The sequence below is a fragment of the Crocuta crocuta genome, unplaced genomic scaffold (assembly GCF_008692635.1).
Source record: "Crocuta crocuta isolate KB4526 unplaced genomic scaffold, BGI_CrCroc_1.0 scaffold162, whole genome shotgun sequence".
In the NCBI taxonomy this organism is placed as follows: Eukaryota; Metazoa; Chordata; class Mammalia; order Carnivora; family Hyaenidae; genus Crocuta; species Crocuta crocuta.
Genome location: NW_027529433.1, coordinates 6,749,488 through 6,776,837, shown reverse-complemented (window position 1 = coordinate 6,776,837; position 27,350 = coordinate 6,749,488). Strand labels below are relative to the sequence as shown.

General features: G+C 40.3%; 1 long non-coding RNA gene across 1 annotated transcript in view; it reads right to left on the bottom strand.

Moving 5' to 3' along the window:
* Positions 1 to 638: 638 nt before the first annotated feature.
* The window catches only part of LOC144228033 (uncharacterized), a 43,392-nt gene continuing 16,680 nt past the window's right edge, over positions 639 to 27,350 (bottom strand). The window contains exon 2 of the long non-coding RNA XR_013334103.1: positions 639 to 897. This is a non-coding gene — a long non-coding RNA (uncharacterized LOC144228033). The remainder of the gene's footprint in view (positions 898 to 27,350) is intronic.

Sequence of the window (27,350 nt, the reverse complement as noted above, 5' to 3'; positions counted from 1 at the left end):
GGTTTAAGTGTCTGACTTCTGCTCGGGTCATGTTCTCACAGTTGTGGGTTCTAGCCTCACATCAAGCTGTGTGCTAACAGCTCAGAGCCTGAAGCTTGCTTCAGATTCTGTGTCTCCTTCTTTCTTTCTGCCCCTCCCTTGCTTCTGTGTGCACTCTCTCTCTCTCTCAAAAATAAATAAACATTATAAAATAAAATTAGAGTTAGAATAAATTATTAAATTTAGACTCTTTCCTCTGTTTAACACAGAATTTAGTGCATTTTACATTCCTCTGACCTCCCTCCCTCCTCAGCCCAAACCATTCCCCCAAAACTCTTAGCAACTAATGTTAATTTAACACTAGGCTGATGATTTATCTTGCTGGTGGGAAAACTGAAATTTATTAATAAAATATCAGTTTTAGTTTGGAAGTGGCTTGGGTTTACAGAGAAACTCTGTGAGCATCATGTTATTTACCTAGACCTAGAAGGATGGCAAGACAGCTTTAAAATAAACATAGTTATTTAGTGGGGGGAATTTTATTATGACAAAACAAACACATAAAACACAGATCAGGAAAGAGCTGATTGTCCTTTAGCCTTATAAGGCCATGGTTATAGTTTGGCAGGTGGTAAAATAAACAGACAAAACAAGCAATCTCAAATAAAGAAACCAGGGCATTTTTCACGTTGGCTAAACTGGACTTCATGAGGAAAAAGTTCTCGTTGTGGTGTTGCCTTTGGGTGTTTTCAGGAAAAACTCTGCCCCAGCAGTTATTGCTGAAGAGGATGTAACAGTGGTTGAAGCATCCTGTCCTCCTCCTCCCTCTGTCCTTTCATACACGACTAACCATCCTGAGATGAAAGACATCTTTTTCCATCCCTCTGCTTCTTGTCGTGCACCATGATACTGCAGTCTCTGAGGAGACACAGAAAGAGAAGTGTTGATGATAATAGAGGTATGGAATGGGGAGCAGAGTTGGTTCTTGTGATGAGAACTTATTTCCACTCTTTTTTTTTTTTTTACTGAGATATAATTGACGTATAACATTGTTGTAGTTTCTGGCACACAACATAATGATTTAATATATGAATATATTGCAAAATGATCACCACAGTACTTGTAGTTAACAACCAACCATCACCACACAGTTGCAGTTTTTTTTTTCTTGTGATAAGAACTTTTAAGATCTACTCTCTTAGGAGCTTTCAGATCTACAATATGGTATTATTAACTACAGACTCCATGCTGTACATTACATTCCCAAACTTACTTATTTTATAATTGACGGTTTGTAGGTTTTGACCACCTTCACCCATCTTGCTCACCCCACATCCACCCCCCAGCAACCAATCTCTCTCTCTATCTCTAAGTTCAGCTTTCTTTTTTAAGTTTATTTATTTTGTGAGAAAGAGAGCCTATGTGTGCACAGGGAGGGGCAGAGAGAGAAGGAGAGAGAGAATCTCAAGCACAGGGCTCCATCTCATGAACCATGAGATTATGACCTCGGTCGAAATCAAGAGTTGGTCATTTAACTGACTGAGTCACCCAGATGCCCTTGGCTTTTTTTTTTTTTTTTAAATTAAGAGTCTTTATGTAAGTGAGATCATTCAGTGTTTGTATTTCTTTGTCTAATTTATTTCATTTAGCATAATGCCCTCAGGGGCTATCTATGTTGTTGCAAATTGCAGGAGTTCCTTCTTTTTTTAAAAAAAATTTTTAAGCATTTATTTATTTTTGAGTGAAAGAGACAGAGACAGAGTGTGAGCAGAGGAGGGGCAGAAATTGAGAGAGACACAGAATCCAAAGCATGCTTCAGACTCTAAACTGTCAGCACAGAGCCCGACATGGGGCTCGAACCCACCAACCATGAGGTCATGACGTGAGCTGAAGTCAGACACTTAACTGACTGAGCCCCCTAGGCGCCCCAAGTTCCTGATTTTTTATGGTTAAATGATATTCCATCCCATTCCAAGTATGATATCACGTTTTCTCTATCCATTCATCTGTTGATGGACATTTGGGTTGTTTCCATGTCTTGACCATGTAAATAATTCTGCAGTGAACATGGAGGTGTAGATGCCTTTTCAAGATAGTAATTTCATTTCCTTCGGATAAATACCCACAAGTGGAATTGCTGGATCACAATTTTCACTCTTACAGTAATGGCACAAGGCAGTGCTTGGCTCTAGGAATCTTGGAAGAGAGGGCACATCAAACACTGCTGGTAGCATCCCAGACCATCTGTCAGCTGGTGTGGATTCCATAATATTTAGTATTTCAGTCCCTGGTCAGGGAGGACTGGGACCTCCCTCAAATTTTTAGGGCCAGGAAGAGTGTTGCCAGGGTGTTCTAGTAAATATTTAACCACCAGATCTCTGAACAAAAAAAAACAAAAACAAAACCTGATTTATAGTGTTTGCCAATATCTGTAAGTGCAGATTCTCCCACTGTGGCCTATTTCTAACTACTAGTGTTATGTTACTAAACTCAGAGCTGGGTAGAGATGTGCACTACCACAACATTATATAGCATTTCCACCATGGAGACACAGCAGATGTAATCTCAAGGGCATAGATAACAGAAAATTGTAGTAAAATTAGAAAGACATGGAGGTGTGAATATTTATTACCTTTGCTTTTAGTATTAGAAATGAAGAGGGTAAAGATCTTATGATTTGCAAATAATCTGATTATATAGAACATTTAAGAGGTTTTTTGGGGCCATTTTTCTTCACTTGTGGTTTTTTCACTTGTCCCTTTCACTTTCAGCTGCTCAGGTTCAGAAAAGTTTTTATATATTAGCTTCAGATTTTAAGATTTGTTCAACTGTTTGGTTCTGATTTACTTTACGACCATGATGCCTGATGCATTTCTAAAGGCTAGCATTCTGAGAGTGTAATGATAGCTCATTTACCAAAGAAGATATTGTGCCCAACTATCATCAGGAGCATATTAAATGTCACTCCTTCCTATTGTTTTCCATAACCCCAAACTATGTTTTCCTGTTGATTTATTTGGCTATTTCAATTTGCTTACTAAAGCATCTTTAAAATATATCAAGTTTTCAACTTCCAATAAATCACACATTTAAATTTGGGTATATTCAAATTTTTGCTCATTATGTAAAGAAAGCAATTTATAATTAGTTCCAACCAATGTAACCTTGAATTTTCCCATTATCTTATTTTGTGTACAATAATTTTACTGTAATAAGCTATATATCCTATTTACAGTTTCTTACTTTATAAAAGATGATAGAACAAGAGAAACAATATAAGAAGTATATTCTGTTTAGGGGCACCTGGGTGGCTCAGTAGGTTAAGCATCCGACTTCAGCTCAGGTCATGGTCTCACAGTTTGGAAGTTCCAGCCCCGCATTGGGCTTTGTGCTGACAGCTCGGAGCCTGCTTCGGATTCTGTGTCTCTGTCTCTCCCTCTGCCTCTCCCCCACTTATACTCTGTCTCTCTCATTCTCTCAAAAAATGAATAAATGTTAAAAAAAATGTTAAAAAAAGAAATATATTCTATTTAATAATCTATGGTTATGATTTATCAGATGATAAGAGAAAATAAAAAAGAGTCTTTTCTAGAAACATCAATCCTGGTTTTCTCATCTACATTCTGTGCCTTATTTAGAAATAATACAAAACTAAGGTTTTTTTTTTTTTGAATTGAAGTATAGTTGACACACAATGTCATTTTAGTTTTAGGTTTACAACATAGTGTTTTGACAACTCTATACATTATGCTGTGCTCACCACAGATGTAGCTACCATCTGTCACCAGACAATTTTATTATAATACCATCGACTATATTCCCTATACTGTACCTTTCATCACCATACCTTACTCATCTTATAACTGCAAGCTTGTATCTCCCACTCTACTTCACCCATTTTGCTCAGTCCCTTATCCCCTCCCCTCCGGCAACCATATTTGTTCTCTGTATTTATGGGTCTGTTTCTGTTTTCTTTTGTTTTTTGTTTGTTTCTGGTTTTTTTAATTTTGTTTTTAGTTTATTTATTTATTTATTTTTAGTGATCTCTACACCCAACATGGGGCTTGAACTCATGACCTCAAGATCTAGAGCTGCATGCTCCTCCAACTGAGCCAGCCAGGCATCCCTGTTTCTGCTTTCTGTGTGCTTATTCATCTGGTTCGTTTCTTAGATTCTGCGTTTGCCCTTCTCTGTCTGACTTATTTCACCTAGTATGTAATACCCTCTAGGTCCAAAATTAAAAGTGTTTTAATGACCTCCGTGGTTTTACAAATCACTGCTTGTTCAGTGCCATTCATTTATGCATTTATTTATCATTAGTACCTCCTATGTGGAATGTTCTAAGCTCCTTCAGTGAAAGCAGCTCAGCTGAAGGGCAGGTAGTTAGAAGGCTTAATAGTTAGAATCTAGATCCTTAAAAACATGGAGATTGCCAGCCAAGGAAGATCTGTTAAATCAACCGCCCGTGTCTGGGAAAACCTGGGACTCTGATAAAAGGATCAGGACTGAGAACATCTGGGTGGATATTCCTGAGTTATCCACTCAGAGAACTGAGACCAGTTCTCTGGTCTCCCCTGAAATCTCAGAGCTGCAGGGGCAACACACCCCTCCCTCTTGGGAGCTGGTGTTTCCTCATGCAGGGGACACTGTTGGAGTCCTTTCCAGTATGGCGGCAAGTGCTTTCCTCAACAGTCTGCCCACTTCCTCTCCTGGCGACCAGGCTGATAACTGGGTTAAATCCCAGCATAATCCACCCGGGGGCATACTGGGTCTGTGACAGAGGAAAGAAGTAACACTGTGAAGGAGCAGAGTAGTTAACATGTATCAGTAGGGCCCATGAAAGTCCCCCTAGGATTGATGAGGTTGGAGCCAATTCATAAAACACTTGAATATGAGACATTTTAGAGACTGGATTTCCCACCTCCCCATTTATGAGAGTATTAAAACCAAAACCAAAACCAAAACAAACAGGAGAGTAATATGAACAGATTTGTTCTCTGAGATGAGTACTTTGGCTACTGGGTGTGTGGTGGGTTCGAGGGGGACAGGACTCGAGGGAAGGAGTCCCCATGTTAAATAATACTGGGACCAGACCTAAAAAACTTAGCTGCTTGCTTCAAGAAACGCTGGTTCCTGAAAGTAGATAGTGAACTAACTGAAACTGTTTGCTCATCAAGACTCATTTGAAAACCTTCTCTTCACTGTGCCTACCAATCTAGAGCTATTATGTCATGAGCTGAAAGTTGATAAAGGAATTGGAGGTGAGGACGCAGAGTCCCCTGACTGGGTGGTAGCAAAGTCAAGGGAGGTCTGAGGGGGGGCCACGACACCATCCTTCTGTTCCAGAGGACCCAGCCATCATGCCTCCTTCCCACTATGTCTCTATAGCCACGTCTGCTGCTGGTACTCTACTGAGAAGTTTCCTCTGGTTCCCTGGCATGAATTCCAATAGCTTTGCTTGAGAGATTCATAACACAATCATGAGTTTTCCTTTTTTATTTACCTGATGCAATTTTTTATTAAAACAATTAAACCTGGGAAAGTGCAACCAAGAGAGCAAGTAATTGTTTTCTTGCAAGTTTTAATGAAAAGAAATGCCAAATACATTTGGGTATGTGCCTCCTTAATCCTTCTCATTTCTTTGATAATCTTATACTTGGACTACTTTCATAATTTATAAAAAAAAATCAGCCTGAATTCTATCATTGGATCAAAAATCAGAGGATTTGTGTATTTTCAGTACCTGGTGGGAACCTTCTGTCTCAGCTAGACAGAATATGTTCTACCTGCTGAAGTTGAAAGAATGTACTAAATTTCAGTCTCAGGTCCATGAAATTTCCACTACACCCTTCATCTGATTTTCACTGCATTATTTCTCTCAATTAAGAAAAGAGAAAGGTAGAAAAAACAGCTTGTAAAGATCTCCATACTAAGAGTAGAAAAAATTCTGTGGTTAGTTTCCGTAAGTAAAGAAGGTAATTTCCCCTGTGTTCTTAGAGAAAATTGATGTGGCTTTCTCCCCATTCCCATTAACGCTTCCCTAAGTGCAGGCTGGAAGGGAATCAAGGGATTTCTGGATAAGAAGCTAATGGAGCCCAGGCAAGAAGTTTGCCACTTTCCTAGATTTGCACTTAATTGAGTATAAAATAGCCAAGAAGGAATATTAGAAACTCATAGTGGAAAGTATAAAAGGGTGGCCACAACTTACCAGACAGTTTGTCAGTGGGGCTCAAGTGAAGGGTGGACTAATTTGAATCAGGGCTCTCCACGTGCAGACTGAGAAGTCGAGGGGGAGAGTTCTTGGTAGCTCTTCCTCCCCTTCCCTCATTAAGGAGGATTTGTGGTGTGATGGGCTGGCACAGGGTAGTGAGGTAAGGGCACGTCCCTGAGTGTGACATGCCACTCTCAGTGGGGCCAGGTCTCGTTTTGTGCCTGGCCTATACTAAACACAGACATCTGTCCAGACACAGAGCCTCATCTGGCTCCTCAAGAAGATGACCCTTCCAACAAAGAAATTAAGGCAGTGTTGCAGCTAGTTCTTGGCTCCCAACAGACATGGTCTTCCTGCCGTGACCATCTCTGGCCTTAGGGACCCAGGCTTTTCAGTATTTATGCTCTGAATGGAGAATTACATTAAATCCAAAACTTTCACTCCTCTTTTTACCTGGATCTGAAAGATTTGGACAGACATCCAAATATTCTTTGACAGAATCCATCTCAATTACCAGAGCACAGATGCTTCTTTAAGGATAAGCAAATGGGCAAAATCCATCAGATATTTGAAAAGAAGGGGCTATATTGAAGAAGCAGGGTTGATGTCTTCTTATGAGCACTACTTACTGTTCAAAACAGAGGGGAGGTTTTCAAGTTTTTAGTCTGTGATTTTAACATGGTAGAGAACTTGTCACATCTATAAAAATAAGAATGGGGTGGGAGGCATCTGGCTGTCTCAGTAGGTGGAACATGTGATTCTTGATCCCTGGATGGTAGGCTTGAGCCTCACATTGGGTGTAGAGATTAATAAAAATAAATAAATACATAAATAAACTATAAAGAAAAGAAATAAGAAAGGAGGTCATGAAGAACAATTGGAGTTCAGAAAAGAGAGTATAGAAGAAGAATCTAAATGAAGATCAGATTTGCTGTTGCAGAACATTCAATCAATGAAGTAAATGATAACTCCTGGAAATCATCCAAGTTTCAGAGGCAAAGAACAAAGAGATGAAAAAAATGTGAAAAAAAATTAAAGGTAAGTGATGAAGAACTGAGTAAGGAGCTCTAATATACCTACAATAGAAATTCTAGAAAAAGAGAACAGAGTAGATGTAGGAAAAGAAGTAATCAGGAAATAAAGAGGTTAGGAAATTTTCTGTAGTTGAACAAATCAAATGTTAAGTGTCTTCAGATTAAAAGGAGTCAATAAATTCTGGAAAATTAGATAAAATCAACACCTGGACATATGCTGGCAAGTATTTTGACTTTCAAGGATATTTAAAAAATCTATACATATCAGACATTTAAAAAAAGCTTTATAGAGAGAATGTACTAAGTGACTGGCTATATAGAAAGAAAAATGATCACATAAGATTCCTACTTCCTAACTTACCATGAAATAAATTCCAGATAATTGAAATATTTAAATATGAAAATAAAGTCATTAAAAAATCATAAAGACATAAATGAGCATATAATAGAGCTCTAAATAAAGCCTTTTAAAGCCACAATCAGAAACCAGAGAAGAGCACTGATAGATTTAGTTACCAGAAACATCTGTCTATCATTAATTATAATGTACAAAATATGAAAGCAAATGAAAATAGAATATTCATAGACTGTGTACCAAAAGTCATAAAACTAGCCTAGAGGAGGTGGCAATAATAAATATTTGTTGAACACATGAATCAATAAGGGCAAATTGAAAGCACCCTTCTGAAACAGTAAGAAACCAACGCCCTGTGAGTGCAGACAAAGGACATGAATAGGGAACTCACAAAAGGAATACAAATGGTCAACATACATATAAAAAATCCAGTTTTATTAGTATAAAATCAGTCTAATTAAGATGTCACAATTTTTTAATTAAGTTGGCAAATATTAGAAATAATCCTAATACTTCAATCCCGCAGATGCACAGAGTCTCATACCCTGGATGACAGTGTGAATGGCATGCTCTTTCTGGATATCAATTTGCAAATATGGAAAGATATGGAAAAATTTGGAAGATTTGCATAATCTTGCATAATATGGAAGTAGGCAATAAAAGTCTCAATGCACTTGTATTTATAATCTTGGAAACAGCCATTTCACTTGTAGAATTTTATCCCAAGGAAAAAATTAGAAGACTACAAAATGAAACAGTCTCTAAAGCACCATTACAAACTGTTTTTTGAAGAATGGTTAATACAAGTGAGGAAACACAGTCTAGACTTGAGTAGGAAGGCGAGTTAAAATGCTATACATAGCTGATAGTACAGCAATATCTAACTTTAGTGGAGTGCTTGCTGTATGCCAAGCATCATACTTAGCATTTTACATCAAACTTGTCCTTGTGATTCAGTGTGTGTAAGTTCTATTCTTATACCCATTTTGCAGATGAGGAAGTTGCAGCCTGGAGATGTGAGGTTTAGAGGTCTGTCTCTGTTTGAGAATCCACATAACGACTTTATTATAAACTGCCTTTAATTTTTTTAAAAAACACCTGTAGGATATAGAAAAAGACTGGCAAAGCATTCTTTAAAACGTTACTAATGGAATAATTGGTAGTTTCTTTTGTATACTTTTCTATTTCTCTCAGTTAATATGTATTGGTATTATTATCAGAGGGGTAACTGCAGCAGTTTTAAAGCCCCCATATTAACTGAACTCAGGTCCTTAACCACTGTCTCTTCTTCCCCAGCAGCCACTTTTTATCTAGTTTTTCCACATTTATTTTATTTACATGTTCCTCATTGGGAATCCTGTCCATCGTGGTACTCTTGACATGATATAAGGTATCAGATAGTGAAGGAGCTATTGCACATAAATATAAACTCTACCCTGGCCATACATATACCTTAGGGGTTAAATGAGTCGGGCCAGAGTGCTGGGTTCTCTTCTTGAACTTAACATTGATTTCCCTTAGTAAATCAATTATTTATAATTATTATTCAATAATCAATTATAAATTAATTATTTTCTCAGTAAAGTGAAGAGAAAAATAGTAGCTTTTTCATAGTTTGCAATGAAGATTAAATGAGTTAATATATATAAAGCATACTGAGTGGCCCATGATAAGTGCTATTAGTATACTTATTAAATCTAAGTAAGTAATATATTTTAGAAAGGCTTTCCAGAAACTGAATTCTTTTAGATGTATTGCTGGATTCCCCTTTAACTGGGAAATAGACTGGAACAGACTATTGTCTGAACATTTTACTCAATGGCATTTTCACAATGGTATCATTTCCCAGTCATTCTGATGATTGAAGAATATGCAAGAAATTAAGAATTCGGATTAATAAAGAACTTAATAGAGATTGGGGCTCAACAAAAGTGAATTTGGCTACAGTTAAACTCGAGGAAGATAAACCCCAGTCCTGAGGGGGCAATTCTTGGAGAGGCGAAACTGAAAAATAACACCGTGAATTAATCATGCTCCCCAGGTGTGAGCGCAACTTTTGAGAAACACCTAAGGGGACCATGTGAAGAGACTATTTAATTGGTTTGGCAGCAGCAGTAATAAATGCTTGACTTTTGCCAGTATGGTAATTTAGGAATGATAAGTGGAACCTGCCAACAATGCCATTTTACTTGATTGCGCCCTAATTGCGTTTATGTCATTGATATCAAACTGTGCATAATTGGAGACTATTTTAACTCTAATAAGAAATAATACACTTTGTTTTCACATAGCCAGGTCATATCCTATGGAAGCAACATCCTTATGTCATAAAATAATGGCTTCACATGCCTATTACAAGGAGACCTGCTTTTTCTGACACTTGAGGTATTGTTCATAGACAGGGTTGATGGCTTGGTTATTTTTATTTCACAATGTAAACCTAGGTTGATGTGTGCCTGTTAACTATGTTACACACTTATTTAAATGATGAATTTACAACATACTGTATAGAACTCAGCAACATATTTCATTCTAGTGTGCAGACAGCTTTGGATCTTCATGGAACAATGAGTATTAATAATAAGGAAAACCTTTGTGACACTTAAGATTATAAACAATATTTGAAATTGAAGGCAACAAAAGCAAGTTAACAGTAACACAAAGGCCCCTTCGAGTATCTATAATGCATTTGTGGCTCAACATGGGATAGTTTCACATAACTGTCTTACCTAAGAGCTGTGACACATACAAGAAATTTAGTGCTTATCGATTCAAACTGTAGCTTTGTGTGGCAAAACAAATTCCAGAGATTATCAAGTAAATCCTACCTTCCCCTCCTGTCTCAGCCCCAACACCCTTCACATTTTATGCCAGGTAATTATTTGTTCGACATGGGGGCTGCCCTGTGCCTTGCAGTTTGTTTAGCAGCATCCTGGCCCCTACCCACTAGATGTGAGGAGCCCCTGCCACCCTAAGTTGTAACCAGCAAAAATGTCTTCAGACACTGCTGAAACTCCTGAGGTGCAAAATTGCCCCCAATTGGGAGCCACTGCTCTAAGATGGTAACAGCCAACCACAGTCAATTCAGTGCTTGAATGCTCACCACAGCATCTCTACCGATGTTTTTTTTTTTTTTAATATTTTATTTATTTTTGAGAGAGAGAGAGATAGAGACAGCATGAGTAGGGGAGGGTCCGAGAGAGAGAGAGGGAGACACAGAATCCGAAGCAGTCTCCAGGCCCCGAGCCAGCTGTCAGCACAGAGCCCGATGCGGGGCTCAAACCCACGAACCGTGAGATCATGACCTAAGCTGAAGTCGGATGCTCAACCTACTGAGCCACCCAGGCGCACCCCCCCACCGATGTTTGTCTAGACCATGCTTGAAATCATCCAGGGAACTCAGTAGGTCCTGGCAGAGCCTCTTGTTCTTTCTTCCTGTGAGCCAAAGACTCTCCCATTGCATCCTCATGGGCCATGCCAAATCCCCTGGTCAATCCATACAAAAGCCATTTACATGTTTCAAGACAACTTGGGGCATCTTAAAGATTCTATTCCACTCTTAAGGCCCCATGATGATTCTGTAGAATCCTCCAAAGTCTTTTTCACATAGATGGTGGCTATGTGGTATAGTTTCCAGTGTCCAGAGCACCATACTGTCCTCGAAATGCTTCCCACATCTGCTTCTCAGATACCTGAGTTCTACAATGAGACCTAAAATTCATTGATGAAAGTCAAAGAGGAAATGAAGTTGCAACCTTCCCGGGAAGGTTAGCACGCTCAGCCTTGTTAGTAATTTATACCTATTTGTTTAGAGAACAGGAAAATCCGCTACAACAATCACACGTGCATACGCACAGCATAAGATGAAATCATTGTTGATATTGGAATTTAATGGATTTTTTACCCTGCTTTATTTGCCTGGCCTCTTAGGAAGAATCTTACATCATTTAGATGATGGACACCCTCAGCCCCCATACACACCACCACAATCACCACCATCTTCATAGCTGTTTGTAGAATTCTCTTCTGGACTCTCTAGGATTATTTTTGAGCTGTCCTAGCTCCAAATCCTGCCCGCTGCAAATGCTGAATTATTTTATCATTTGTACAAATTTAATTAAACTTTATTGTGAGATATAACAAAGGTAAGGAAAAGTATATAGGCCATACATGTACATATTGATGATTTTCACGAAGTGAAAGACATCCATTAATAACAGAACATTATAGTACCCTGGAAATCTCCCTCAGGCCTTCTTTTAGTTATTACTCTCTGAGGGTAACCATGATTGTAACTTCTAACTGCATGGATTAGTTGTGTCTGTTTTTGAACTTTATATGAATGGAGTCATATAGTATGTGCTTTGTTTGGGCTGACTTTCACAAAATTTGCTTATGAGATTCTTCTATGTGTGTGTTAAATGTGCTCATTCTCCTTACTATGTGGTATTCTCTTGCATAAGTAGACCACAATGTATGCTTTATTCATTCTGCTGTTGATGGACACCTGAGTTTTTTCCAGCTTGCACTACATCTACTGTAAACATCTCTGTACACGTCTTCTAATGACCACCTGCATGCAGCTGTATTGAGTATATACCTAGGAAATGATCTGCTGGATCACAGAGTATGCCAATGTTCAGCCCCAGGAGATGCTGCCGAATGGTTTTCCTAAGAGTTGATCCCAATTTATTCTCCCACCAGCAGTGCAGGTCAGTTTTTATAAATGTAGCCATACTTGTGGATATGTGGTGTAGTATCTCATTGTGGTGTTAATTTGCATTTTCTTTATGACTAATGATGGTGGATACCTTACCTTTGTTTACTGATTATTTGGAAATCCTCTTGTAAAGTGGCTGTTCAGTTTTTGTGTCCATTTTTAATTAGATTGTCTGTCTCCTAATTGATTTGTAGGATTTTTAAATATATACTTTAGATTTAAGTCCTTTGGGGACACTTGGGTGGCTCAGTCGTTTAAGCATCTGACTTCGGCTCAGGTCATGATCTCGTGGTTCGTGAGTTTGAGCCCTGCATTGGACTCTGTGCTGACAGCTCAGACCCTGGAGCCTTCTTTGGCTTCTGTGTCTCCCTCTCTATCTCTGCCCCTTCCCCCCCACTTGCACTTTGTCTCTTTTTCTCAAAATTAAATAAATAAATAAATAAATAAGACCTAAGTCCTTCACAGAATTTATGTATTGTAAGTATTTTCTCCTATTTTACGGTTTATCTTCTCCCTGTCCTAATGGTATCTTTGGATAAATAGAAGTCTTCATTTCAGTGTAGTCCCAATTTGTCATCTTTTCCTTTAGGATTAAAGTTTTGTGTGACCTATTTAAGAAGTCTTTGCTTACCTTGAAGTTAACAAGATATACTTCTTTTTTTTTAATTTTTAAAAAATGTTTTTATTTATTTCTAGGCGAGAGAGAGAGAGACAGCATGAGCAGGGGAGGGTCAGAGAGAGAGGGAGACCAGAATCGGAAACAGGCTCCAGGCTCTGAGCTGGCTGTCAGCACAGAGCCCGACGCGGGGCTCGAACCCACGAAGCGCGAGATCATGACCTAAGCGAAAGTCGGACACTTAACCGACTAAGCCACCCAGGCGCCCCCAACAAGATATACTTCTAAGTTATCTTCCGGAAGCTTTATTCTTTTCACATTGAAGTCAACAATCCACCTGGAACTGATTTTTGCCTAAGGTATGAGGTGAGCATCAAGATGGTGATTATTACTACTTTTTACGAGACGATCCAAACGATCAAGAACCATTGCTGAAACAGGTTATCCTTCCCCAGATGCTCTACAATAGAATCTTTGCCACAATCACGCAATTGTGGACATGTGAGTGTAAATCCTGGATACTTAATTCTGCCCCCCACGTTCCAGCCCGTTTATGCCTGTCTGGATTTGGTTTCTGTAGGACCTTCACAGTATGTGATTACTTAACTCTTAGCTTTCTCTAACAGAATCTGACCTATCTAGCTTTTTCACCACCCAACATCCTTGCTTCAGGGTAGATTTTTCATGCTGAACGCTAGGCACACAGTAAGCAGGTCCTCAGCAAGTATGTCCCACAAATCGACGTGTTCTTCCCATTCTTACCCTCTTCTTCTTCCTCTCTTTTCTCTAGTTTTACCCTGATTATAGATCTGGAGAGACCAACTGAAGGAAGCATAGAAGCAAAACATTCTAGGTCACAAATGAGTACCGTCATTACATAAGCAAGGAGGAGAAAGTTGGCTGCTTTTGTGCCAGTTGCTTTCTTTGAAGCTCTAGGTTTAAGGAAGTGGGTAGAGGAGGTGGGTTAATTTCAGACTGTTGCCAGCAGACTGGCCCTCCCCCAACATTCCAGCTGCTCCCTAGAGTGAGCATGTGTTATTTCTGAACATCAGAGCGACTTAGTCACCAACTCTAAGTCTAAATTCATCTAATATTTGAATGAATGCTAATACCTGTTAGCTATTTTAGCAAAGTAAACATATGTACACACACGCACATGTCTGTGTGTGGGCACATAAAGCTGAATGTACCTTAAACGCAAGCGGCTGTGACTTTCGATGCGCCGCCACCACAAAAGTAGTCATCACGGTAATTACAGGGACAAAGCAGCAGTAACAATGGTAAGTGGTGTTGTCAAGAGAATCTTCCCTTTCTGCTAAACCATTTTAACTAATTTTAAATAAGTACACATTTATGTCTTCTCACTACAGAAATAAAACATAAGACTGTCCCTCCGCCATTCCTTCCTTTCCAATTAAACTGTACCCTCTAAGCCTTCTAATAATATAGAAATTCTAATATAGATACTAGTGACGTTGCTGCTGCTAATGGAATATGATGTATTCTGGAGAAATTGCCAGGTATTCTAAGTGTTTGTTTGTTCATCTGTTTGTTTTTACATATACTAGTTCATTTTACCATTATAATAGTCCTGTGAAGCAGTTACTATTATTTCATACACTTTACCCTCTTCCCACTTCCTCTGGAGTCACGAGGCTATCAAGTCATGGGGTCGGGGCTGAAGCTAGGGCCCGCCAGACTGCACAAGTGGCTCGCAGGCACAGTTTACCCCAGAGCCACAAGGCAGGTCCTTGACACAGTGTCCTTTGGGCATCTGCACTCGCTGAATGTCCTCTGCTCAGTGACCAAAGTGTGGGTAAATGTGGCTGTGAGAACGGTTGTTGGACACACGGTGCTGTAACTCCTGATCTTGCTTCTGGTCGCAACGAGATAACACGGCATAGGAATTCTGACTCACTGCCTTGGGCTGCAGAATTTCTCTTTTTTATTGAAAGGCATTCTCAACAGAGGCTTTTAGACAAGCTGCACTTACAAAAATGTTTGCTCAGTGGTAGGAAAGCTGAATTTCCCGTGTGGCTAGCACTGACAATCCGTGACAACTAAGTTTTTCACTGCGGGACCAAGAAACGTTAAAACTTACATGTGACTTTCTTCCTTTCTTCCTTTCATCCTCCCTCCCTCCTCTCCCTTCTCTCTCTCTCTCTCTCTCTCTCTCTCTTTCTTTCTGTGGGTTTGGCTGCCATACTATCTGGAGCAAAGCATCAGGTTAAATGACCTTGTAGAGTCCTTTCTGGCCTATGATTTTAGGGATTGGTGACAACTCTCTGAAGAAGTTGCCAAATCGGCAAAGAAAGCATTACTCTTTGTTTGTTGGTTTGCTACCATTCCAACTGCCATGGCCCCTTGTCACCACCTTTCCTGCCCTCCTACTCTTTTTTAAGCAACAAGTCATGCTGGAAACACCTGTGATCTATTTTCATTTAAATGTCAGCATGTGCTGTGCCCTCCACCCGGAAGACACCTGGCTTAGGCTACGCCTCTGTGGACCCTCTCCCCGGCCCTCTGCAACGATGTCCCTCAAACCGGAGACTGGGTCTTTGAGTTCTGTAAGATTCTTTAAACTTAGTATTTTTATTTTTTATGAAAATTGGAAACTTTTTTTAAGCAGATAAAAGCCCCCAAGTCTTTTTCACAAAGATAATTCATGCTTAAGAGACATTTTCATGAGGTTTGTAAGTCAGTGTTCCTCAAATCCGAATCCCTGCAATCCTTACAGTCCACGAACACAGATGACCTGTCCTGAGGTCTTCCTTTGTCCCCTCTTGCATCAGTTCCTTGTCCTGTTGTATGGTCTCTCTGATTATCCTGTCCCTTTCTTTGTATCCTCTTTTTCCTGTAGCCCCAAACTTCTCCCCCACATTAATCGCTTTCTGAGTCCTTTTCCATTTCATGTGTCCTTGTCATTTTGTGAGCCTCCCCTTCCTCTACCTTTCTCTATTGCCTGACTTCTCCCCTCTCTCCTGGTAATTCCATTTCTGGCCTTAAGGTTATTATTTGGCAGGGAATAGAAGAGCAGAGAAAGTCAGCGTGAGCTAACAAGCAGTCTGAGTAATGCAATAGTTAAAGAAATGTGATTTTCTTTTGGTGACGCTGTTCTGGGATTATGCTGTAGGGCATTTAGTTGAATCTTACAGAAAAAGGAAATACGTAAAATGAGTAGTTCATTGTTTGAAGATGAAAATTGTTGCTAAAGGCCTTCTTTATAAGAGGGTCAGCGGGGCGCCTGGGTGGCTTAGTCGGTTAAGCGTCCGACTTTCGCTTAGGTCATGATCTCACAGTTCGTGGGTTCGAGCCCCGCGTCGGGCTCTGTGCTGACTGCCAGCTCAGATCCTGGAGCCTGTTCCAGTCTGTGACTCCCTCTCTCTCTGACCCTCCCCTGCTTGGGCTGTCTCTCTCTCTGTCTCTCTCCTAGAAATAAATAAAACATTAAAAAAATTTAAAAAAAAAAAAAAAAGAGGGTCAGCATTTCTACAAGCATACTATTTATTTGCTTAGTGAATCCTTCAGAAAAAACATTTAGATGTGTCAGTTATTTATCACAATCTTCATAAGGTCCATCCACATTGTTGTAAATGGCAAGATTTCATCCCTTTTTATAGCTGAGTAATATTATACATTTTCATTTTATGTATATCACATCTCTATCCGCTCATCTATGGATGAACACTTAAGTTGCTTTTATATCTTGGCTATTGTAAATAATGCTGCAATAAACATAGGGGTGCAGATATGTTTTTGAATTAGTGCTTTTGTTTTCTTTGGGTAAATACACAATAGTGGAATTCCTAGATCATATGGTATTTATATTTATAATTTTATGAGGAACGTCCATACTGTTTTCCCCAGTGGCTGTACCAATTTACGTTCCCACCAACAGTGCAGAGGGTTCCCCTTCCTCCACATCCTCGCCAATACCTGTTGTTCCTTGTGTTGTTGATTTTAGCCATTCTGGCAGTTGTGAGGTAATAGCTCACTGTGGTTTTGATGTACATTATCCTGATGATCAGTGATGTTGAGCGTCTTTTCATATGTCTGTTGGCCATCTGGATGTCTAGAAAAATGTCTGTTCGTGTCCTCTGCCCATTTTTTAATGAGATTATTTGTTTTTGGGGGGAGTTGAGTTTTATGAATTCTTTATATATTTTGGATATTAACCCCTTATCAGATATGTCATTTGCAAATATCTCCTCCCATTCAGTAAGTTGCCTTTTTGTTTAATTGATGATTTTCTTTGCTATAAAAGAGGTTTATATTTCAGTATAGTCCCAATAGTTTATTTTTGCTTTTGTTTTTCTTGCCTGAGGGGACATGTCTAGAAAAATCCTGCTAAGGCCAATGTCAGAGAAATTATTGCCATATTCTCTTCTAGGAACTTCGTAGTTTCAGGTCTCACCTTTAGGTCCTTTAATCCATTTGAGCCTATTTTTATGTATGGTAAAAGAAAGTGGTCTAGTTTCATTATTTTGCATGTATCTGTCCAATTTTTCTGGCATCATTTGTTGAAGAGACTGTCTTTTCCCCATTGTATATTCTTGCCTTCTTTGTCATAGAGTAACTGGCCATGTAAAAGTAGATTTATTCCTTCGATTTCTATTCTGTTCTATTGATCTATATATCTCTTGTGCTAGTACAACACTATTTGATTACTACAGCTTTGAGGAACTATTATTTTACTTTATTCCTATTCTCCCTTGATTTTTAAAATTATATACCTATATAATTGACAGAAGTAAAAATTTAATTTGAAAAGACTATGGTAACCTCCAAATATATAATTAATAAAAAAAACACACTACCCTATTAAAATTAAGAGAATTCATAAGAATGCTGAAATCCTAACAGCTTTGAGAACATGTAGGTAGGTATTTATGTGTGTGTGTGCAGCATTAGGCTGGGTCCCCCAGGGGCTGGGAGACAACTCCCCATGCTTCTCTCATATTTATTCACATCTATCAGTTTTTGTTCTGAGCTGTCTATTCAAGGATGTGTGTGTGGCAAACAAGCTTAAAAATGCAGTATCTGCTTGCAAGACATAAGGTAGATTTGTTTCCTGATCAGTTTAATAAATACAGTATCTTCCTCTGAGGTAAAAGGTAGGCAGGTTTGGTAGTTCTCCTGTTTGTTTATTTTTATTTTATTTTATTTTTAATTTTTAACGTTTTATTTATTTCTGAGAGAGAGAGAGAGACAGTGTGCACAGGGGAGGCTCAGAGAGAGAGGGAGATACAGAATCTGAAGCAGTATCCGGGCTCTGAGCTAGCTGTCAGCACAGAGCCCGACGTGGGACTCGAACCCACAAACTGCTAGATCATGACCTGAGCTGAAGTCGGACGCTTAACCAACCGAACCACCCAGACACTCCAGTAGTTGTCCCATTTAAAAGATCAGGGTTTCCTGGGGCTTCTGGGTGGCTCAGTCAATTGAGCATCTGATTCTTGATTTCAGCTTGGGTCATGATCCAAGGGTCATGGAATCAAGCCTTGCACTGGGCTCTGTGCTGAGTATGGAGCCCGCTTAGGATTCTCTCTTTCCCACTCTCTCTGCCCAACTCCCCCATTTGCATGTGCGTGTGCTCTCTCTCTAAAAGAAAAAGAAAAAAATAAGATAAAAGGTTAGGGTTTTCCGTGGGAGGGGAGATAGAGGAAATAGGTGATGGGGATTAAAGAACACACTTACCCCATGAGTATTGTGTAATGTATAGAATGGTTGAATCACTATATTATACACTTGAAACTAAGTGTATGTTAACAGTACTGGAATTAAGATAAAAACCTTAATAATAAAAAATACAGAGAGATTTCCTAAGCTTAGGGTTCCTAATCTGTGACATAACCCCCCTGTCTGTGCTGCATCACCTGGTGGGATTTGTGGAGCAAGGAAAATCAATTTGAACTCAAAGTTCATGCTAGCTACTCTGCCGTGGCTAATAACATTCTTAGTCCTTGACCCAGTGGTCTTGTGTGTTCCCCCAGCATCTCTGAACCTGTGGCAGGTTAACTTGTTATCTCGCAAGTAGGATAAAAATCTCTCACCCTTCACACTGAGAAACAGACTGTCTGAGAAGGAGATTTGCATGCACAAAGCCAATGGGGAATGCCCTGGAGATCAGCACCACTGTGAGAAGCAGGGAAAGTGGGCCGGGCTGAGGGAGAAGTGAAGCTTTTGAACTGTAGGACAGTTACAGCTGAAGCCCCAGTAATTCTGCGGGAAGTTCTAAAGCCGGGGTGGACTTTCAGTGTTGTTCCCAATTGCAGCGAGAGGCTTGGAACTTTATGCTGTTTGCACAGACACGTCTTTGGATTTGGACTACTCCCAGGAAGGAGGCTTGACCTGGGGTGAATCAGCCCATTTAGCTGGGGGCAAGTGCAGGAGACGGACTCTGCAGAGAGCTCTTAGCTGCCATCAGTTGTAGGAACTAATGGAATGGGTGCAGGCAGGACAGCTTGGAGTTTCCTTTAATTCATCTCTATTCTGTTTTTCTTTTTAAGTTTATTTATTTATTTTTGAGAGAGGGAGAGAAAACGAGCACTCAAGCAGGGGAGGGGCAGAGAGAGAGAGAGAGAGATGCAGAACTCGATCCCACCAACCCCAAGATCATGACCTGAGCCAAAATTAAGAGCTGGACACATAACCGGCTGAGTCACCCAGGTGCTCCCGTCTCTCTCCTTATAAAAAAACAGTTTCCAGACATCAGATTCTGCTTCTGTTTCCTCAGGAACATCCTTTGTGGGTATTCTTTCCACACCTCTTCCCCATCTCTACCTTGGTACAGTCTCCTAAATGAGTGACAGGTTGCCATCCAGTCTGAGCCACCAGAGGAGGCTAGAGACCTCTTCAGGTTTTTTTCCCTGACCCTTCCTGATGCATCCTTCTTCCTCATGACCCTTCTTCCTCATCCATTTGAACATAAAGATTCTTCCAGAACTTTAGTTATACTGAGCTAATTTTTCTCATTTTCAGCCTTTCATCCAAGACCCCTGAAGTTTCTCTTTAGCTTGCTAAGATCACAAAGCTACTCTGGCTTTAAACAGATATTCGCAAATACCATCTATGGTCTAGGAATTGTGCTAGACACTTTGGATGTAAGAGATGGAAATACCTTCTGGTTTGCTCAGGAAGAGTTCATTGAACTCAGAGCTCAATTCATTCAGCAGACCTTGGCAGAGCTCCTACTTTGTACAGGGTCTCCTGGGACTTTGGGACAGTGTAGTTGGAATGCTTTTAGCTGCAAGAAAGAAGGGACCTGACTCAAAGTGACTTTAAAACGAAGGCACCTGTTGAGGCCCACTGGGCCTGCTGAGGTTTAGCACTGGTTTCCTGAACTCAGGAAATCCCTCAGTCCTGGACAAACTGAAATGGTTAGCCAGCCAGGGCCTATGAGGCATGGCGCTTTTTTCTCAGTGGTGGGAGGAATAAGGTATAGTGACTTGACCTTCATTTTAGGTGAGATGACTTGGCATGTCCCAGAGCATGGGACCCCTAAAATCTTCACAGCTGGAGTCCGACCCTTTATCTTAGAGGTTTTTCCTCTCTTCCTCTGGAATTCAGTACTTTAAGAATGCCTCCAATATACTTGCTGCTTCTTGCTCATCCAGTCAAATTGAAATGATATCATTAATATAGTAGACTAGAGTGATATTCTGAACATTGTATGGTGGGACTTAGGACATTTTTACAGCTCTCTCCAAAAATCCTTAAAGAAAAGAACCCCCTTCTTTAATCTCCAGATTCTGATCCTTTTATACACAAAATGTGAGCGAAGGGCTTAGGTGTCATTAAAACAGTTTTTAATTTTTTTAATATTTTTAAATTTATTTCTGAGAGAGAGAGACAGCATGAGCAGGGGAGGGTCGGAGAGAAAGGGAGATACAGAATCTTAACAGGCTCCAGGCTCTGAGCTCACCGTCAGCACAGAGCCCAATGCGGAGTTCAAACCCATAAACTGCGAGATCATGACCTGAGCTGAAGTTGGACGCCCAATCGAATGAGCCACCCAGGCGCCCCTTAATTTTTTGTTCTTTAATGTTTTACTTATCTCTGAGAGGGAGAGAGAGAGACAGTGTGAGGAGGGGAGGGTCAGAAAGAGAGGGAGACACAGAATCCGAAACAGGCTCTAGGCTCCGAGCTAGCTGTCAGCACAGAGCCCGCCTAGGGGCTTGAACCCACAAACCGTGAGATCATGACCTGAGCCGAAGTTGGACGCCCAACTGACCGAACCACCCAGGGGCACCCCGCTCCCCAGGCACCCCTTAAAGCAGTTTTTAGACGCCTACTTTGAAATATCAGTGTGGGCCTTACTTCAGAGTATGGTGTCTGTTGTTTTCATGCTGCAGCCAAAACCGGGCTAACAAGAGCCTTATTTTCAGTACACGTAAATGCCAATTCCCTGATTAAAAGAGTTCAGTTTTTAAAAAATATTTACTTATTTATTTTGAAGGGGAGCACAAGCAGGGGAGGGACAGAGAGAGAGAGAGAGAGAGAGATAATCTCAAGCAGGCTCCTTGCTGTCAGTGCAGAGCCCAATGTGGGGCTCGATTCTACAAATCATGGGATTATGACCTGAGCTGAAATCAAGAGTCAGACTGAGCAACACAGGTGTCCCTCAATTGTTTTTTTTGTTTTGTTTTGTTTTTTGTTTTTTTTTTTTTTAAAGAAAGGGGTGCCTGGGTGGCTCAGTGGGTTAAGTATCTGACTTCGGCCTAGATCATGATCTCACCCTTCCCGAGTCTGAGCCCTATGTCAGGCTTTGCGCTGACAGCTGGAGCTCAAACTCGGGAGCCTGTTTCAGATTCTGTATCTCCCTCTTTCTCTGCCCCTCCCCCACTCATACTCTATCTCTCTCTGCCTCTCAAAAACAAATGAAAACATTAAAAAAATTTTAAATAAGAATAAACTTTTATTCTATCATCATTGAAAATAGGATCTCATATGTTGTGTTTTAACCATTTAAAAAATAACATTTCTCTTTATCTCAGTCCACTGTATAAATTTTAATGGAGGAGGAGGAGGCTTATTTACCAGAGGAACTGAAAGGGCACTTTACTACCCCGCAACCAGGGGATGCCAATGCTTTGGTCACAACCATGGGATTCCAATAAAATGATATGCTGTAGGCATAGTTTACCTGAGACTGAACTCAAAAACCTCTCTGTTCTTTTTTTTTAAATAAAATTTAATTCAATTGCTTTTTTTTTTTTTGTTCTTGAAATAAAGTTCAAGCTCACTCCCATGACTTGCAATGCACTGCCCACTTATCCAACCTCATTTCCTGTCCCTTCCCTCATCATGAATTGCATTTGGCTACTAGGCATTTCATTTCCCCAAATAGCACACATTTCCTTCTCACCTCTGGGTCTTTGCATCTGCTGCTTCCTCAGAGTGGAGGGCTCTTCCACCAGCTATCACATGGCTGCCTCATTCTCATCCTGCCGGCCTCAGCTTGACAGTTTAAATATCACTTCTTCAAGGAATGATTCTCTGTTGACTTCCTTGAAAGTGAGTCAAGACCCACCTGTCTTGTCCTTTACTGTTATAGCAACCAGTGTGTGAGCTTCATGGGAGCTACCATAGCCTGTAACTGTTTCTCATCTGACCCTCCACTATGCTGTCTGCTCCGTGGGAGTGGGGACCATTTCTGTGTCTTCCCCTATGCTACACCCAGAATCTTGTCTATTACCCTGTGCATTCGTTTGCTAGGGCTTCCACAACGAAGTACCCCATAGTACTTTCATAACAAAAACTGGGGGGGCTGAAAGACCAAAAATTGATTTCCTCACAATTCTGGAGGCTAGAAGCCCGAGATCAAATTGTTGGTGGGATTGGTTTCTTCTGAGGCTTTCTCTTTGTTTTGTGGATGGCCATCTTCTCCCTGCGGCTTCCCATGGTCTTGCCTCTGTGCATTTAGCCCTATTCACCTCCTCTTATAAAGGCTGTCAGTCATATTGGATTAGGGCCCACCCTAATGACCTCATTTTGACTTAATTAACTGTTTAAATACCTTATCTCCAAATACAGTCACATCCTGAGGTACTAGCAGTTAGGACTTCAACATATGACTTTGGGGGACACAATTCAGCCTATAAAACCCTGGCACATAGTGGACACTGCGTAAGTATACACTGAATGAACCAATGACTTCACCGTCACCATAGGAAGGAAGGTGAAGGAAGGAAGCTTGGCACTTTCCTGAGTGTCCTGCTTTGGAGATGCTGGAGTGAGTGTTTGGATTGGTCAGTGGCAACTGTTTTTCTATAAGCTCGAGAGGTGCTTCTCATGTGTAATCATGAGTATCACGGATCCATTCCAATCCCTCTGATTTTGATGAAAAAAAGGACTGCAAAGTTTAGAAACTTGTCCAAGATCATGTAACTAAGGAGTTGCAGATTTAGTATGAAAAACGAAATGCCTGCTCGACTTTGCTCTTTCCAATGCATTACATTCATACAGAGCCACATTTTCCTGGAAAATGCTAAGATTATCCACAATTCAGACTTAAGTTATGTATGAAAATGAAATCAGCACTCAAGAAGTACATCACTGTTCCTTCATTCACCTAGATCAGTGGTTTGCAAAGCAGGTACACTTGTTCAAGAGAGGAGCAAGTGTTAGCGAACCTCCTCTCATTGTAACAAATCTGTGTTATACGTAGAATACAGTGATGGTCTCTACAATAGTGTGGCAATCATCTTTATTCTCCTCCTGGGTTGGGCAGAGTGGAGAAGAGGGCTTGGCCTTTGATTTTGAGAGTATGTGGCAATAGCTGAGAAGCCTTGAAAGCTGATGCTTACCTGCATATGATCCCAAATGCCCACACTCCTTATTTCTATAAATCTCCATCATTCCACCACTAGTAGAGGAAAGGAAAAAGAGGAAGGCATGATGACAATGCCCAGATAAATATTACCAGGTTGTTCCCCTGCGTGGAGGAGGCTCTGTGTGCTGTCCTCCAAATTGGGGGTCTGCAGAGTTTTTACCTCTTTGTTCAATCTCCCTTTGTGAGGCCCTGTGATGTCTAATGTGGGGAACACAGGAATTGCCTTAAGTAAGAATGCCACTGGTACTCATTTTCTGGACTTTGAGGCCTCCTCAACCTGTGGGTCTGTCATTGAAGAGGGTGAAAGCTTCTGTAACAGTGTCAGTAGAGGTGAATGAGGACAAACCACTCAATGATCACCTCCTATCATGCTAAGAAAGCCTTTGCCTACCATTTTCTTTCTGGCTAGCCATGGGTAGATATTAGAGTCAAGACATTACTGAAATATTCTTTCCCCCTCTGAGCAACATGGCTGTGTTGATGAGTGGGGAGGTTGGTGGGAGATCTCACCCTATTTGGTTTTTTTCCTTGTTCTAAACTATATTATATGGTAGACTGAGTATTTTGATTACTGCTGATTCTGAGGGACTTGTGCCAGCCCTAAATTAGAGAGTCCTAATTGTTTTCTAATACAAATCAGCAATTGGTATTGATTGTGATTATAACTAAGAAGTTTGGGACTTTGGTTATTGATCAGATCTGAACTCAGAGAACCTATGTCTGCGGTGGGGAAGCACAGAGATGGTCAGGTCTCCTAATCTTTGTCTAACTGCCTTTACCTCCCATCTCAGATTGCAAAGGGAGTCTGTGGACTTGAACATTTTCCAGGCAAACACCCATACTTTAGCCCTAGTGCTAGGAGATTTGCAAAATAGATAAAATGTTCACTTGTGTTTCTAGGATTCTTTCAGGAAAGGTTTAATTTATCATCATTTTGGTCCATCCAAGAATACTGGTGCATACTCACTAATCTATAACTTCTAAGTTTAAAAAATAGATTGAATCAGTACTTTCAAAATTATCTATGTATCATTATTTTAAAAATCTTAGTTTCTTTTAACATCATTTTGATCTCAGGGGTTTTTTTTATTTTTTATTTTTGCATCATTTCTGGTGAGTAATTCATTTGCTGGAAACTTGAGTTATAACAGATGGCATGAAATAGAAATGTTACCTCTGTAATTTAAAATCCATTTTCTTTCGTTCCAGTTTATTTTTGAGGTATCTGCCTTGCAATCTCAGACTATGTAAATGTGTTTGTGACTTGGGTAAGAAATGTGCCACTGACTGGCATAATTGAATTGTAGAATAAATTTCCTTCTCTTTTTTCATCTTTATTAGGGCTATGTCTAGACTGTGAGCTGGCACCACCCATTTTGTGTTGCAGAGATCTATCTGATGCCAGGAGGGACCATTAATATGTCACGGACCATACTGACTTGAGCACTCTGGTCCGTTCAAAACATCTTAGGACCAGATAAACCCTGACCTCCATAACACAATGTGATCACCTGTTTCTTACTGCTTTACTTGCTCTCCAGATTCCTAAACTTAGCCCTACATTCCCAAGTGAGAACTCTCTTACTCGCATTTTGTGACATTGGACTTCTTTGATTCCTCATTCTTGATTTTGGCCTGTCACTAGAACTCCTTCTCTTACTTCAGGGGCTAAAAGGCTAAAGAGATCTATTTCTTCTCTGGCATTATGTATCTTCATGCCCCTGGTTTAGGCCTTGCTATTCTTTTTTTTAATGTTTATTTTTGAGAGAAAGAGAGAGACAGAGAGAGAGAGCATTAGCAGGGGAGGGGCATAGAGAGAGAGGGGGAGACACAGAATCTGAAGCAGGCTCGAGGCTCTGAGCAGTCAGCACAGAGCCTGATGTGGGGCTCGAACCCACAAACTGTGAGGTCATGACCTGAGCTGAAGTCAAATGCTTAACAGACTGAGCCACCCAGGCACTCCTAAGCCTTGCTGTTTTATATCATGTCAGTTACTACCCTATTAATTGATCTATATGATGAGAAAATTTATAGACGAGGCTACTCAGGTGGAATTGTAGTGAGTTGTGTTAGGTAGCTGACATCTTTCAGGGGAGAGTTCTGTAGACGGTGAATATTTTAAATCTATCCGCAAGTAGTCCATTTTCCTTTTATTCCATCCAAATGATATTTGCATTATTCTTCAGTGTGCTAATTTCTAGTTGGCAGATCATATCTACTTTTTCCTGGGGCATATTATGGACTCCTTATGTGACCTAGGTAGAGTTAGACAGATGTTTAATTTTTCTCTTCTCTTCTGAAACAAGCTGGGGGGAAAAACTTGTACTTTTTTGATGTATATAGCAAGATAATTTCTCTTAGAGAGAGAATTATATTTGGAGAAGTATCCAAATAAGCACTTGGGGTAGAAGGCAAGGCACCAAAGGCATGGGTGTCAGCTGGTGACAGAACTGGAGGAATGACGGCCGACCAACATGAACGAGGAGATGACTGTATTTGTCATTTTCATGAGAGGAGAGGTGATAAAGAAGAGAAGGATGGAAGTAGAGGTACCTGGTCTCTGAGAGGGGGAAGGAACAAAAGGTGAACGCTTTCAGGTAAGATGAACACAAAAATTTGGGGGAGTAGAAATGATTAGTAGAGTTTTTTAGATGACTTTCTTGTCCCATTTGCAATCTGAACCCTTCCTAGGAATCCCAGATATAAAAAAATTAAGAATGTTTTGGGTAAGGGATGCCTGGTGGTTCAGTTAGTTGAGGATATGACTCTTGATTTTGCCTCAAGTCATGATCCCAGGGTCATCGAATTGAGACCTGGGCTGGGCTCCATGCTGAGCATGGAGCTTGCTTGGGATTCTCTCTCTCTCTCTCTCTCTCTCTCTCTCTCTGCCCCTCCCCACTCACACACACTCTCTCTCTCTCAAAATAAGTAAATAAATAAACTTAAAAAAATAATGTTTTGGGTAAAAATACATGGGTTTTTAAGCAGGTGAAATGATTTCATGATTAAGTTGATTATGTTGAGGTGTCAGGTAAAAGAAAGGCTCCTGAGATGGGGAGAAAGCACAATGGGGATTCTCAGACCCAGTTGTCTTGCAGAAGTATTGGAGTCCTGAAGGCCGGAGAACTGTATAAGATGAGGCAGTTTTACTCAGATCTCAAGAGGCTGATGATTTCATCTAATATTTAGATTACACTCCTATGTGGTCTGGATATTGGGTAAGAGGCTCAAGCTTCTGAGTAATAGCCTTTGGACCAAAAAATCAGGAACACATTGATATCTGGAAACTTTCAATTGCCAGTTGGTTGGTGTTAATCAAGAACACAGAAGATTATCAGGAGAGGCTCCTGAGGACTCATCTCTGGCTACAAGGGGGAAAATCGGGTCATTGCACTTATTTCTCCTGATACTGTATTCTCTCTTTGTTATGGGACATGTACTTTATGATGATGGGTTGGGGAGAGGGCACGGTGAGCCATGAGTCTTGGAATGCATTAGAAAAGAATGCAGAGGATTAACTGAATAAGGCTGCTTTTTGAACTCTAGATTTGGGATTGAGGTATTGAATTATCTGTTTTCATGATACAAATGTGCCATCCTG